The sequence below is a fragment of the Pseudopipra pipra genome, chromosome 5, assembly GCF_036250125.1.
Source record: "Pseudopipra pipra isolate bDixPip1 chromosome 5, bDixPip1.hap1, whole genome shotgun sequence".
NCBI classification, from domain to species: domain Eukaryota; kingdom Metazoa; phylum Chordata; class Aves; order Passeriformes; family Pipridae; genus Pseudopipra; species Pseudopipra pipra.
Window position 1 is genome coordinate 58,083,837 of NC_087553.1, and position 15,228 is coordinate 58,099,064.

Sequence of the window (15,228 nt, forward strand, 5' to 3'; positions counted from 1 at the left end):
GAGAAGGTAAAACAAAAGAAATAATTAGGAGAGAATAAGGGGAGAGAGGAAGGACATCAGTTATGAAATCCTCAGTTTTAATGGTGTTTTGCATAGCTTTCTGTATAGATGGACTTCTATCTTTCATGGAGGAATAATCCAATAAAAAAACACGGGAGCTGTGGAACAGATGAGAAAGCTCTAAACATGAGGAAGAAAAAAAGAGTATGTAGCCAATTAGTAGGGACAACTGAGGGAAAGACGTGAAACAAAATGTATGTCTTTAAGTTTTGCGAGAGAACCAGTTGCAGTCAGTGGTGAAAGAGAAGATGCATGAGAAGGTGCATGACGTGAAAAGTTGGTCCCAGCTCCAGAGCAGGAGACCTTCTTTTCTGCTGGAAGAGGTAGTTTAAAAAACAGAGCAGAGAAAGCAAAACAGAGCAGAGAAAGCAAAACAGCAATCAGAAGAAACCGAATTAACTTGCACTGCTTTTTTTTCTGAATCTCTTTATGTTAATAGAAGCTAGCCTCTCTGACAGTGCTGTTCTCTTTCTTGCAACAAATAGCCTGCAACCCCAAGGTAATTTTATATTAATATAATCTTCTTTTTTTCCTTACTTCTGTCTCTATGTTCATAACTATGTGATGATTCTCTTCACATATCAAAGCTGTAGACTCAGCCAGCAGGTATTTATACATATGAGTAAGATCCCCCTTGAGCCTTCTTGTCTCCAGGATAAACAGATTCAGTTGTTTCAGCCTCTCCTCATAATACAAGTGATCCAGTCTCTTGATAATAATCATCAAAGATTATTTTATTTGTGGTCCTTCATTGGACTCTCTCCAGTATATCTACGCCTTCTATTTTCTGGCAAAACCAGAACTGAGAACCGTACTCCAGAAGTATTTCACAAGTCCTTAACTCAGAGGAAGGGTCACCTCCTTCAGCTTGCAGGTAACACTCCTCCTTATGCAGCCCAGGAGGTTATTGGCCACAAGGTTAGACAGTAAACCCGGTGCCCACCAGGGTCACCAGGTCTTTTTCTGCAAAGCCCTCACCAGGTACAGCTACCTAGAGTTATACTTGACATTTCCTTTTCTTTAAGTTCATAAGATTCTTCACTGCCTATTGAGGTTCCTTTGAATGGCAACATAAAGATCTGATCTAACCAACACTCCCACTTTTGTATCTTCTGGAAACCAACTGTGGATGCAGTATATCCCATCATCCATATCATTAATGAAGTGAAAAAGTATTGGTCCATTCTTGACCCCTGGGGCACACCATTAGTGACTGCCCTCCAGCTGAACTTTGTGCCACTAATGATAACCCTTTGATCCTGGCCATTCAGCCAGTTTTCAGGTCATTTCACTGTCCATTTAACTAGTGTGTAATTCATCAGTTTGTCAATGAAATGTTGTGACATTGTGGAAAACCTTTCTAAAGTCAAGTTATACAACATCTACCACTCTCCCTTCATCCACCCTGCCAGTCACTTCATCACAGAAGGTGATTATCAGGTTCATTAGGCATGATTTCCCCTCCATAAATACATACTGACAACATCCAAGAGCCATCTCCTTCATAGTATCAAAAAGATTTCCAGGATTATTTGCTTCACCACATTCCTGGGGAGTGAGGTGAGACTCATCAGCTCACTACAGGATCACAAGATCCTCCTTAGCATTCTGGAAGATGACAATGATCATTACTTTCCTCCAAGCCTCAAGAGCCTCCTTCACTTGCCATGACCTTTAACAAATAATTGAGTGTCCTTACTGTGTCAGCTCCCTCAGCACTTGTGGTTGTATCGCATTGGTTCCTACAGACTTGCATCTATCCAGGATTTTTTAAAAAATATTTTCTTTAAATGTTGTTTAGCATTTGGCAGGGAGCCATGATTTTTGACAAAGTTATGACTCCAAATATTTCACACTACCCTGTGCTTGCGCAGTGTGACTGTGACCAGCCACAGTTTCCACTTTACTGAGAAGAATGACAGAAAAGGACTGCATATCCAGCAGCTGGCACTTTTGTCAATATCGTACCCCACACGTTTTCACCTGCCTACTAAGTTGGTAAGTTTCCATTTTTTGAAAGTATCATGTCTGTTTGGTCTCTGAGCAGCCTCTGATTGTCCTTATTACTGCCTTCAGACCAGGAAGTACTCATATCTGAAAATGTAGAGTTATATATACACACACATGTATAAAGATGTATACCATTGCTGTGATTTAAGCAACTAAGTATTGTGTAGCCACTCACTCTGTCACTCCCTGCCCAGTAGGGAGGAGAATCAGAAAAAAAGGTAAAACTCTTGGTTTGAAATAAGAACAATGCAATAATTGAAAAAACAAATTGTTGATGTTGTTGTTAATAATAATAATGATAATAATAATAATAATAATGAAAAGCATATAGGGAGAGGAATTAACCTCAAGAAGAAACAAGTTATGTTTTTAAGTGATAACACTATACAATTTCTCACCATCCATTGACCAAAGTGCAGCCCATCCCTGAACTGTGATCAGCAGCTCTCCCTGGCCAGCTCTTCTCAGTTTGCAAAACAGGCATGACATTCTGTGGCATGGAATATCCCTTGCCCAGTTTGGGTCACCTGTCCTGGCAATGCTCACTCCTGACTTCTCATGCACCTGCTCCCTGGCACAGCACAGGATACTGAAAAAACCTTGACTTAGGGTAGGCTTAGCAACAAATTGAAAAACAAACTGCTTAGCAACAAACAAAACATCAGTGGGTTATCAACATTATTCTCATACTAAATCCCAAACACAGCACTGTACCAGCTACTGAGAAGAAAATTAACTCTATCCCAGCTGAAGCCAGGACAACCATATACCTGTATGCACACTATGTCAGCCAAACTTCTGAGAGATTGAAAGGAGGAATTCTCTTCTCTGGAAAAAGTCACAGTGTCATAAACAGATTCAGAAGTGAATGCCAGCATGTATCTAGGGGCTATGTGTTGAAGGGAGCACAAGCTCACTGTGCTGAAATGTTCTCTCTCAACCCTAACAAAGAGGGACAGACACTGTTGAAGACTTATTTCATCACTTCTGATGGTGTAGGATAAAAAGCAGACGGTCTCCAATAAAACTGACCTAGGCAACTGTAGTGGTTTGAATTTTGTTTTCCCCCAGAGGCTAAGAAAAGTGGTAGACCCCAAGGGATGGAAACCCCTGGAAGTTTTGAAGTTCTGCCCAATGGGCGCTCCTGCAAAAATGTCAACATATCACAAGCTCACCGGAAGAGATGAGTTGTAGTTTGGTTGTTGAGGAGAGGTGGCCATGTTGTAGAGCCACAAGGTAGGGGCTCTGAGCCCCTTGGGGCCTCTGGCCCCCTCCCAGCCCCGGCTGGGGGGACTGCAAAGACTTGGAACAGTGCTAGACTGGACTAAGTGTCTGTAGTATGCCGGGAGATGTTTTCTCCATGGGCACAGAGCAGCAGCCGGCATTGACCAGAGAAACGGTGGCAGAGAGCCAGGGCAGATAAGGACCTGAACCGGAGGAGCAGCAGAAACAACATGCAGCACCGCAGAGAAGACTCCTGGAAGGAAAGCCAAGGAGAAAGAGAACCAACAACTGAGAGACAGAGTTCTGGGGGTAAGACTGTACCAGCCCCCCAAAACTCCTTTGAGTTTCCTCTGAGAGAAGAGGGACATGGACTCCTATTTAGGAGAAGAGTTTTAGATATGCAGCACTGGAGAGAGAGAGGAGCTGAGAAGCTCAGAGCGTCCCGGAGCTGGACCGGGACAGCCAGATGGAATGCGGGAGGAGTTGACCTTGGCTCCCCCCCTCGCACTGCTGCCACGGTGGCAACCTGAGAGACAGGGCACAGAGGCCCTGCAAGGAGCTGAGTCTCCTGGAGATACCAGACCGTCACGAAGACCCCCCCGTGTCTTCGTGATATGACGTGGTGATACGACCTTGTCTGGGGTTACGAAGCCCACGGAAGACCCCTTTGCCTGCGTCAAGGGGGCCGAGGGAGCTTGAATACCTCCCTCGTGGATGCTGGCAGAAAGCCAGCCACAGCTGCTGCATGCATGAGATGAGGAGAAACCTGCTGCCTCAGAAGATGCTGCTACTTAAGGACTGGAAGGGATCTGTCCTTCTTTCCCTCCTGGACTTTTATTTGGAGGGGAGAAGAGATCTGGTCCGTTGTAAATACTATATGTCATGGTAGAGATAGTTGTGATCGTGTGTATAATGTGATATGGTATTTATTTGTACAGTCATTGTAATATATTCCCTTTCCCCCACTTTGAGTCTGGTGTGTTTTGTCTGGAAAAACCCATCTCACATTAGGTTGAGATGTGGGAGGGGGGATGGAGCTAGGGAATTGGATTTTGGGGCTATCTCAAACCATGACAGCAACCAAAGACTCTCTTTGTCAATAATTATTAGTTGGTTGTATCCAAATCAAATATTTGCCTTATTTTTTTATTTTTTTTTTAAATTGAGCTTTGAAAAAAAAAACCACAACCAGCAAAGAAAAAAAACAAACAAAACAAAGCTTGGAAGTAATGATGAGTCTTCCATATAGAAAGAAGTTTCAACTAAATCCCTGATATGGTTAGAGGGCACTAACCATCCAAAACACAATTTTCAAGGGAGCTGCAAGCATGCTATCAGTTTGACAGTCATCATAAATTAAAAGTATTTATAAGCACATTCCTGCATGTTTTTGAAAAATACAACACTATTTGTGGTTCCCAAAGGATTTCTTCACTGTATTTCAACAAATACTGACATTTAGAAAGCTCTTTTTGTAAAGTTTACTCTATTATAAACCACATACTGTGATTTCAAACATGTTTTTGCATTAGATAGATTTATCATTGCAGCTATTTAGTTTTTCTGTAAATCAGACGCATAAAATATAACAAGATCTGAAGTGTATGCTTTACATTTATATGGTAGCAATGGTGTGCAAGAAGCCCATGCTGTGTCAATGACAGATAATACCCCCACACACTGCGCAGAAAGATGAATTTCCTGAAGTTTGAGCTATTAGGGTTACATGGGACAGCAACTATGTTGTTATGGAATATTAACAAGTTAAAACGGCAGCAGGACATTTGATCCTCCAAAAGGGGGAGACTTAAACATAAGCAATAGGGAATAAACTACAAGAGAAGCAGGGGATGTGCCCTTTGCTTCCCATATGGCAGACAACAGATCTCACACCCCAAAGTAATAAGTAACTTGCAAAATACTCTTATTTGTTCTTTCATTTGTCCAGTACAAGAACTTCTAGCTTGGACAAGTTGCAGTCACATGCTCTATCCATCTAAAACCTAGTACTTTAATGGAAAATGTCACTACTTGATTTCCAAAAGAAAACATTTACAAAACAAGTAATCACATTTATAACCTAATATTTTTTATGTCTTACTACTACTAGCAGCAAGTTTTTCTCCCCTTCTCAGATATTAAAATCACATGTCTCCTGCTGGACTGATTGTTGGTCCAAATTCATCTGAATAATGAACAGGGATGGATGATTAATCATTGTCTCTTGGACTGATTACTGCTTTCCTGTTTTTCAAAGAATTTTTCAAATGGATAATGGAAAGAACTACTGACATGGGCAAAAGAGCATAAGAAATGGGAAGACACAGGAAATTTGAGGTCTAATGGAAACCCGCAGCTTAAGTTCTCTTCTGACCTTGCATAGCTTAGAAGGACTTTTTGTGTCTTCTCATGACTTGTCTAAGATATGTCAAGAGAATCAGCTTCAGGAAGTGTTTATGACTGTAAAAGGAGGCCCAATGACTCACATGATTAACCCTGTGGCATCTAAAGCATGGTTAGTGGAATCCATCCATGAAAGAGTCTTCTGTGATACTTGTGATACAGTGGAAATGCAGTTTTCTCATCAACTATGATCTGCAGATTTGCAGGAAAGTCATTGCTTACAGTCGCAGGCATTCTGTGACGACGGTAAAAAAACAATCAACATCATATTCACATAGAGCTTTAATCCCAGCTTTTAAAAAAACAGTGCAAAAAATGTGGGGGAAAAAAGGTAATTCAGTAAGGAATAGAATATGACACTAATTGCAATTTTACTAATAAATGATTGATGATGGTTAACACTTTTGGATAAAGATGTCCAAATTCTGCCGAGATTTTGACTATAAGAATTTCTTAAATCAAGGTTACTGACTAATCTTTGCTGATGTGATGTCTTTGTCTTCATTTTAGGTTCCCAGGATATGGGGGGTTATGTGTCCCAAGGGTTTGCTTTCCCCCATGTTGTTTAGGTCCTGAGTCTGCCTGCTGTTATTCCTGCAACATCACACTTTTCTGAGTGTTAACACTTTCTAGCCCTTCATCTGATTTCCCTGAGCTTATGATGTTTTTTTGAGAGGAAAAAAACCCAAAACAAACCCCAAACCATTTACAAGTACTTCTTAGGGAAAAATGAAGTCAGCTTCAATGTGGAGATTTGAAATGTCTTGAACAGTGGAAATTCTTACTTATGATATTCCCTTTGAGCCACTCACCTGTGTTGGACACTGCATGTTGAGGTATGATTTTACATGCCACGCAGAAAAGCATGGCCTTTAAACTCCTTTAATCTCCTTTTTTTCTCCTTTAATAACTAAAAACTGGGCTTCTGAGCTGCAGCTAAAAAGAGGTTTTGGGGACAAGAAAGGACAAAAATGACAACATTGTTTGCTAGCCTGGTCTGCTAATATCCTTGAAAAAGGATATCATCCTGAAAGAAGAAAGCCCTTCTGATATAAAGCCTTTATTCCTTCTCTACAATCAACACCCTAGCAATTAGTCAGTCATGTCAACTCAGAAATACAATTCAAACAATACATTTCCATAGATCACAAAAGCTCATTACTTATTCTAAGAGGTTTACATACAAAAAGGGTGAATACAACCATCATTTTTTTTTTAAAACTGTTCAACAGCATTCAAGACAGAGAAGTATCTACTCATTCAGTCCTGACTCATCTTGGTCTCACTCCAGTAAGAATTTATAATCTGACCAGAGGAGAAATATTAGCCAAACACATAACTATTTTTCTGTCATGAAGATGTAGGGAATACTCTCCTTATCTGCCTTTACAGCCTCCATGACTGATATGATTGATAAGTGTACACTCAGTAAACTGGATTTCTGAACAGCTATAGGATGTCTTTAAAAGCACTGACCCAAGGGCAGAAATGTGTCATTTAAATTGTCATAGTGAATAATAGTTATCAAATTAACCAAAAGCCCAGAACAAAAAACCAACAGAATAAAAATAATTCATGAGCATTTTCTATTAAAATTTTTCAGGTCTCCCAATATATTTTGCAAGAATAAGATGCTCTCTTTTATCAGACTGATGAAAAAGCAACAAAAAATCCCAATAAACCTTTAGCTGATGACAGTAGACCTCTTTGAAAAATGTTATTTTCAAAGATTATCAAATCAATACATACATCAATAACTGCTTATACTCATAATATTGCAGTTTTCCTGTGTATTTTTAACTGAAAAAGTTGAGCGTGAGAAGGCTTTTATTTTAATTCTGGAATATGAGTGATGCACTAAGAAGACTTATCTTTTAGTAGCAGTTTTTAAATCAAAGTATCAACACAAATGTGATTGTGATACCCTACACCCAAGCCTTATTTTTTAATGCTTACAATGAATTCTTCATTCAGTATATGATTGCTTAGTAAAAGCTGAAGTACAGTTAGCCCAATTTTAATAGCTAGGTGTTCGGCTGGAGTAAATAATTGACTTTCATGACATTATTGATACGCATTAGTTCACTTTGGATTTCTGGACAAATAATTTAGATCTCATTGTAATCTTAAAAATGTATTCTAAAAAGCTTATTTACACACTCAGGAAGGGGAGGGTTGGACAAAGGAATTAATCTCAGTTAACTGTGGGCATAAGCCTAATCATTCTGTAGATTCTCTAGAATGGTAGGAGTAGAGTAAACTCTGCACAGGCCTTAGGAAGCATCTGTTTTTCTTCACAGGTTATACGTAAAGTCCATGTAAAATGTCATAATGAAAAATGTCATAATATAAGTATCTTTGTTAGATACTTAAATTTAAGTTATATACTTTAGTCACATCATAGAAACTATTGACTGAGAGAATAGTACACTTTGATGCTGTCACTCAGTCTTCCATATGGATATTTATTGAATGTTTATAAGTACAAGTACTCATCACTGGACCTGTGACTTCATTCTCTATATGTGCTCACAATGTCGTTTGAGCTCTGAAATAAAGGCTGTTCATTGTAGAAATAATTCACTCAAAGTAAAGTGAATGAAGCAATAAAATAATTTTTTGATAGCTTAAAAAGAGCTCTGACATTGGGAATAAACCATGTAAGATATGCAAAAAAATAAAAGGCATTAATAATGGAAGAGACCTGTTATGTCATTTAGATACTCTTTTCTGAATTAAATAATGTTCCCAGAGGTTGGAACTGTATGTAGTTTTAAATATCTTATGCATACATTGTAGCAATTAATAATCCAAACATTGGAATACTATTAGTATTTTGGGAAGATCTTCTCTGTTAATATCATATACTATCATTATCCCAAACAGAATTTACAGAACTGAAACTGGAAAAAAAAAGTCTTCTTTCTTTTCAAGGGGTTTTTTTTTGTCACTGAGGACCAGACACACATTGTAATTCCTCTGAATGTCATTAAATTGCCCACACATAGTCATTGGAATGACCTAGGGAACGCACTTCATCTACATTCCATAGTCATGTAAAATTTTAATTACTTTGCTCCTCTTAATATATTTTTATTACATTCATAAGGATCAAAAAGCATCCTCTGTTGGCTAATACAGCACCTGATTCTGTTGTACTTCTCTCTTAATGTAGCCTTGTGAATAGGGTAACTGGCAGGGTTATGAAAGGGTATGAGTTCAATTCCTGTAGAGGATTTGCTTTCATTAAAATTTCTCTTATTAACATCTATCTTCTTCTTACTGAGATGTGACTAAATTAATTTTTAATTTTAAATTATTTTTCTCATATTTCTAATTGGTGTATCCAGAAGCCTGAGAGCAAGAAAACAAGAAGGATAACATTAGAATAGCAAAAGAGATATCTACACAAATTTTTCTATTTTTATACAAAAGACAGTCTTATTATTTTGAAAAAGAGACCTTTACATTTTGACTTAAACTTCTAAAGGAAGATTTTAATTTGATCTGCAGTTTGAGCTGAACAAGATTCGGGTTCTGTCTTATGATTAAGAACGGTATTAAGAATGGCAAATACAGCAGCTGCAAAGGAATAACTTTTTTTGTTTAAGACAGAGCATGTCTTGTACTGGATGAACAGACATCAGCATTTTTCTGTGAGCTCAAAATGAAACGTAGGAAAGGATTACTTTAAGCCATTCTGAGTAAGTTCTGGATGATCAAGGTCAGTCATGATTATCTGGTGGGTTTGATTATGATTATTCTTTTCTGTGAGGCCTAGCTATTATCGGTTTCAATACTCCTTCTTCCAGGCCAAGAGTTAAAGTCTCTGAAAGATCTCCTGGGTGTGTAAGCAGAAGCATTTGCCTAGTACCACAAATGTAAATCTTGTGGTTGCATCATCATCACACACACAAGGCATAGTCTCATCATCTCTCAAACAAAATATAGTTCAAATTGCTTCACCTCAAAAAAGATATTCTGGAATCAAAAAGAGTAATAAAAAAAGGTGACGACACTTAATGGAATTACTTTCATTTACTTAGTTAAAATACAGTCAAACCGCAGAACTCCTTACCACACAAACCTAAAAAAATTATATAGACTCAAAGAAAAAATGAACACATTATTAGACGGCAAAGTCACAAATACTTACCAAACTTATAGGAACTTACAGGATCTAGGGATCCAGCTATATGTGAGTCAAGGTTTTTGGTATTTTGATATAATTTTGATGTGGTCCAGCTGCATAACCTTGACTTAAACTTCCATGTAAATTGCCAACTTGTGAAAAAGGACTGTGAGAAAGTATATAAAATAGAGCTATGCAAGATGAGAGAGCTAAGACTGCTGATACAGGGATAGTTAGCAGTACAGGGGCAGGACAGGAAAAACACTGACAGGAAAATATATAAAATCCTGAGAAAAAACCAGTGAGTCAGAAGACAGCAGCTCATAAGTGATGAGTATCAGCCCATCCAAAGAAGCATTGAAGACCGACCTGCCTGACCTGTCTGATAACTGACAAGAATGCAAGAACCTTCCAACTACTTTGTAGGAGGTGGTGAACATATTGATGATTAGCTAAGTAACTCCTTTGTCCTAAATATCTATCATGTGTCTAAAGAAACTTGTGTCTAAAGAAAACTCTGTGGAATTCCCACAAGAAGCAAAGGTGCCCAAAAAAAGTGATCAAGAGAGGGACAGCTACAGTATCTTTTGAAAGCTGCAATTTGTAGGGAAATATATCTTATTTGATCCTTCAGATATTGACTTTCCTTATGTGCTCATTAATTCATAGCAAACGATGTCTTAATACAAAAAAGGAAAAGAAATAAACAAAACACTTCCATTTAATTTTAAATTTCACTTATCTAGACCATTATAGGACTTGTTTCATGTCCATCTCAGTTGTAATAGAAAATTTCCCCAGATTTGTAATTCCCATAATTAGTCTTGTTTCAATCCTGATAAATGCTGTGAGTTCAGAATCTGACTTGTTCCAATACATATTAATGATAATTTTCACCTCATTGCTTACAATAAGATGTACTTATTTTGCAGTTACAAATAGAGTTTGGAAAAGCAATGACTATGGAATGATGTGAACCTTAACTCTGTAATTTCATAACCTGTCTTTATTTTGATGACAGAAACTGCTCTTGTAAGTAAAATAGTGATCTTTGAACTTTTCTTATCTGAATTCCCTTAAAGAATCCTGAGATGAAAAAGGTTACAAACTTAATTCTGTCTATTTTGGAGCTATAGAAATAAAAAGAAGTATCAAGAAGGTCTAGAAGGCAAGATAATAAGATTGTAGAATTGCTGATAATGGACTTCTGATGAAGGTCTGAGTTTCATGTGTGAATTGCAACACAAACTTAAAGGTTGATGATCTGAGAAATGAAGAGGTATGGGTCAAACCACATATATATTCAGCAAAGATTCTGAGATCACACAGAATAGAAAATGATATAGCACTGAGATTTACATTACATGATTATGGTCTGTGAGATTAAGGATTACATGAAAAGCAATTCTACCTGTTGATGTAGCTGTAAACACAGAATAACTGCTAACTAAGATAATGACATTTGAGGCATTTTTCCTACATAAATATTGTACACATTTAGAAATAACTTTTAATTTTAAGTCAAACATTACAATACAGTATCTGAGAAAATTACACTTTTAGAATACAATACTACAATTTTCTGTGGTTTTCAGCCTACCATATCAGAAAAGTCAATAAAAGTTGAACTTCTTTTGCCTTACTAGCACCAGATTATTTCTACAGTGTTGAAATGTCTGGCCACAATGCTGATTGACACTGACCAGATAGAATGTTTAATGATAAATTCATAATTTGAAATAAATAAAATTATCAGATCGAAATTGTTGAAAGTATGATTTGAAATAAAATATTGTCTCCTATAACAAATCATATTTTAAATTAAAGTTGCATGCTGAACATTCCAATACAGTGTATTCTTCTCACATTTTTCATTTTCAGTGATTACGATTACTATCTGTTGACATTAACAAGAAATAGTGATATGTTATACAATTACTTGAGCATTTGGGAGTTGTTGGAGAGTCAACTCATTGATCTCATGGGAGGAGTAACCTACCAAAAGGAAAATATGAAAATGAACACACAAATGTCATGCTACAAAATAGCCAACCCCATCTTGTTGCAGGTGCATAATAGCATTCTGGACACAGTCCACTCATTTCCCCTTGTAAATGACTGAGAGAATGCAGCTGCTGTCCAACATGTTTTCTACTGGGACCATTTATATATCAGGCCACACAGTAAACAAAATTGAGCAAATAAATGTTAAAGGAACTGGGACAGGTTTATGTCTGATGTAACACCACAGATTTTAACTTGGCTGTGCTAAAATCTTTTTTGTTTTGTTTTACTTCATATATACTTCTACTTTGTAACTTTTAATGTTAATACCTTTTAAAAAATCCTTTCTGTTGCTCTTCATGGGGCAACAAAACTCTAATCGAGCATTAGCCATACAAATTTTCTCCCTACAGTGGTTAGCTGCATCTCTGTAGTCTTCCTGCATTGCCTGTCCTTGCTTCCAATGTCCATACACTTTCCTTTTCCATCAAGGCTCAAGAAGATCCTTGCTCAGCCAAGCTGGGCTTCAGTTCCTCTTGCCTGACCTCTGACACTGAACCTTAGGATTAAAGGGTGGGCTCAGTTCAGCGCATGCTGTGTCTCACCTAAAAAATCCCCTACGCAGGCTCGAAGGGTAATGACCTTTCCCAAAATCTTCATTCGCGAAGACTGACCACGAAGATTCATAGGGACCTTACTAACTAGCTTTTTCAGTAGACCAAAGTCTGCTCTGTCCATATGTAGGGTCAAAGTTTTGCTAACAGCTTTTCTTCTCTCACCAATGATTTGAAACTCAGCTAATTCATGGACATTGTGACCGAGACAGCCACCAAACTTAGCCCAGAAGTCCATCTCTGTTTGCAAACAACAGATCTAGGAGGACATCCTTCCTAATCAGCTCCCTTAGTACCTGCACCAAAAAGTTATTTTAAACGTGTTTCAGGAATTTCCTGGACCTGTTTGTGTCTGCTGTATTATACTCCAGTTAACATCTGCGACACTAAAATCACCCATAAGGGCAAGGGTTGGGTAGATTTTATTTGCTTTCCCCCTCATCCTTACACAGGATGTAAGGATGTCATCAACTGTCATCACCAATTGCAAGCACCATACAGTCCAACCCCTCCCTTACATACAGCACCAGCCCCCTGCCTTTTCTGCCTTCCCTGTCACTCCTGAAGAGCCTGTAAATGTCCATCATAGCACACCAGTAACAGGTGTCATCCCGCTGGTTTCACTTATGTCAATGATATCATAGCTCTGAGAGTGGGTCAAAGCTTCTAGTTCTTCCTGTTTATTATTTTTATTTATAATATTCAATGTAGAAGACTGTAGTATAATATATAACATATATTACTGTACATAAAATACATTAAGAAACTAATGTATTTTATATAGTAATTTCTTTTATAAAATTGTATAATTGTTTTATATTAATAAAAATATATTTAAATTAAGGAAATTATTCAAGTAATTTTTTTAAATAATATATTAATACATTAATATAATTCCCCTCCATCACGGGGATTTGTAAATAGATGATCCTTACTGTCCTTTCTAACCCAAACCATTCTATGATTCTACGATTAATAATAATAATTATTGATTGATATAATGTATTATATATTATTGTATATAATATTCAACAGAATACTATATATTATTATATTTTGTTATATTATAAGTACTTTCTGAAGTCACAATGCTTTAAGCTTTGTACTTTCAGAATACCTCAAGTATTTCTGAAAGTTGAAGTTTAACACATACGTAGGGACTTTTCCATGGAACACAGCCAGTGCTACTCATCACATTAGAGTAAACTGTTTGTTTCAAATCCTGCATGGTTGTGGTTTTTCAGGGAACAAGACACTGATTGCTGGTTGAAAATCACTCCAAAAAAAAAGGTTTGTTTTGTTGCCATCTTGTGACAGTGAAAATGGTATACTTCAAAATAAATTTTTGTGAATATTGTTCTTTTTAATGAAAATGCTTATTTTTTAATTTTAAAGGAATTTATAAATAGACCTCTTTATCAATGTAGCCTACCCATAGCACATAATGTAGATGTCCCCCCTTTTAGTCATTAAAACTGACTGTAATAAGTGATTCTCTCTGACAGTAGAGATTAAAAAAAATAATGCAAAGTAGATTTGATCATTTACTGACACCATCAGTAATATCCTACTCTTTAAGCTAAGCAGATGTTTCTGGTATGTAATCCAAAGTGTGCCTTATAAATATTTTTTTCACTCTTAATCAGGAGCTGATTGGGGCTGTGTAAAGGTCCATATACTCACTGATGGATGCATAGCTGTACTGAAGTAACTTTGTACTGAAGTAACTTTGAAATGGCATTCTCAGGGGTAGTAGGAATGATAGACTGTTTTAGTGAGCCTTACTCATTTCATAGTATTTCTCTTTTTCAATCCTGTCTCATACTATAGTCAACAAAGTGGTGGTGATACTGTATTTATATGCCAACTCACTTCAGTGAAAGTAGTGAATCTTTATCTGAATAGGCAAGCAAAAATTGAAACAGCTCTTAGGTATAAACCCTGTCTTCTGTAGTGCTTTAATAAAAAGACTGTGGTAAAAAAAGAACACTGATAGTAGCAATAAAAATATTATACAAATATAAAAAAATAGACAGAAGATGAGAGGAAATAGAATAAAATATAAGCAAAAAAGCTGACAGAAAAAGTGGAGAAGAGTGTAAAGGGACAAATTATAAGGTAGCTATGTAAGACAATCCCATAAATGATAATACATTTTGTAAAGACAAAGATATTTTTTGCAATGAAAGAATTCAATGAGTAAAACAGAATAAAATACATAAGGGCTTCTTGAATTAATAATAAAGATTTCCCTGCAGCATTTACTGTACTGTTATATATGCAATTTGTACATTGCAAATGTATACTTTGTATACTAAGTTCTATAGTTTAATCATTTGCTAGGAAAAATCCAGATTTCATAACTGAGCACTTCAGTACTAAATTCATATCATCAAGTCTATGTGAGCCAAGGACACCCAACATACTTTTAGGATATTTTACTTTAGTCAGAACTCTAAAAGTGGTTTACTCATCTTACATGAAACTGTTTAAGACTAAAATGCATAAAGAAGAACTGGACACAAATCCTCTCTTCTTCTTCCTGTATAACCCATTTTTCCATATTAAAGAGCATGAGGTTGACACTTGCCTTTGGTGAGCCTGACATTCTCATCAGCACACTTAACCTATTATGGAATGAAAGATGGAGTTTCCTATTCCTACCCCACAGCTATTTTATTACCTCTTTTAGGAATAAGGTTCTTGATTCTCCAAACAATGAAGTATTATTTATGTATATAAAAAAATTATGTACTCCTGCTACCTCATTACTTAATTATT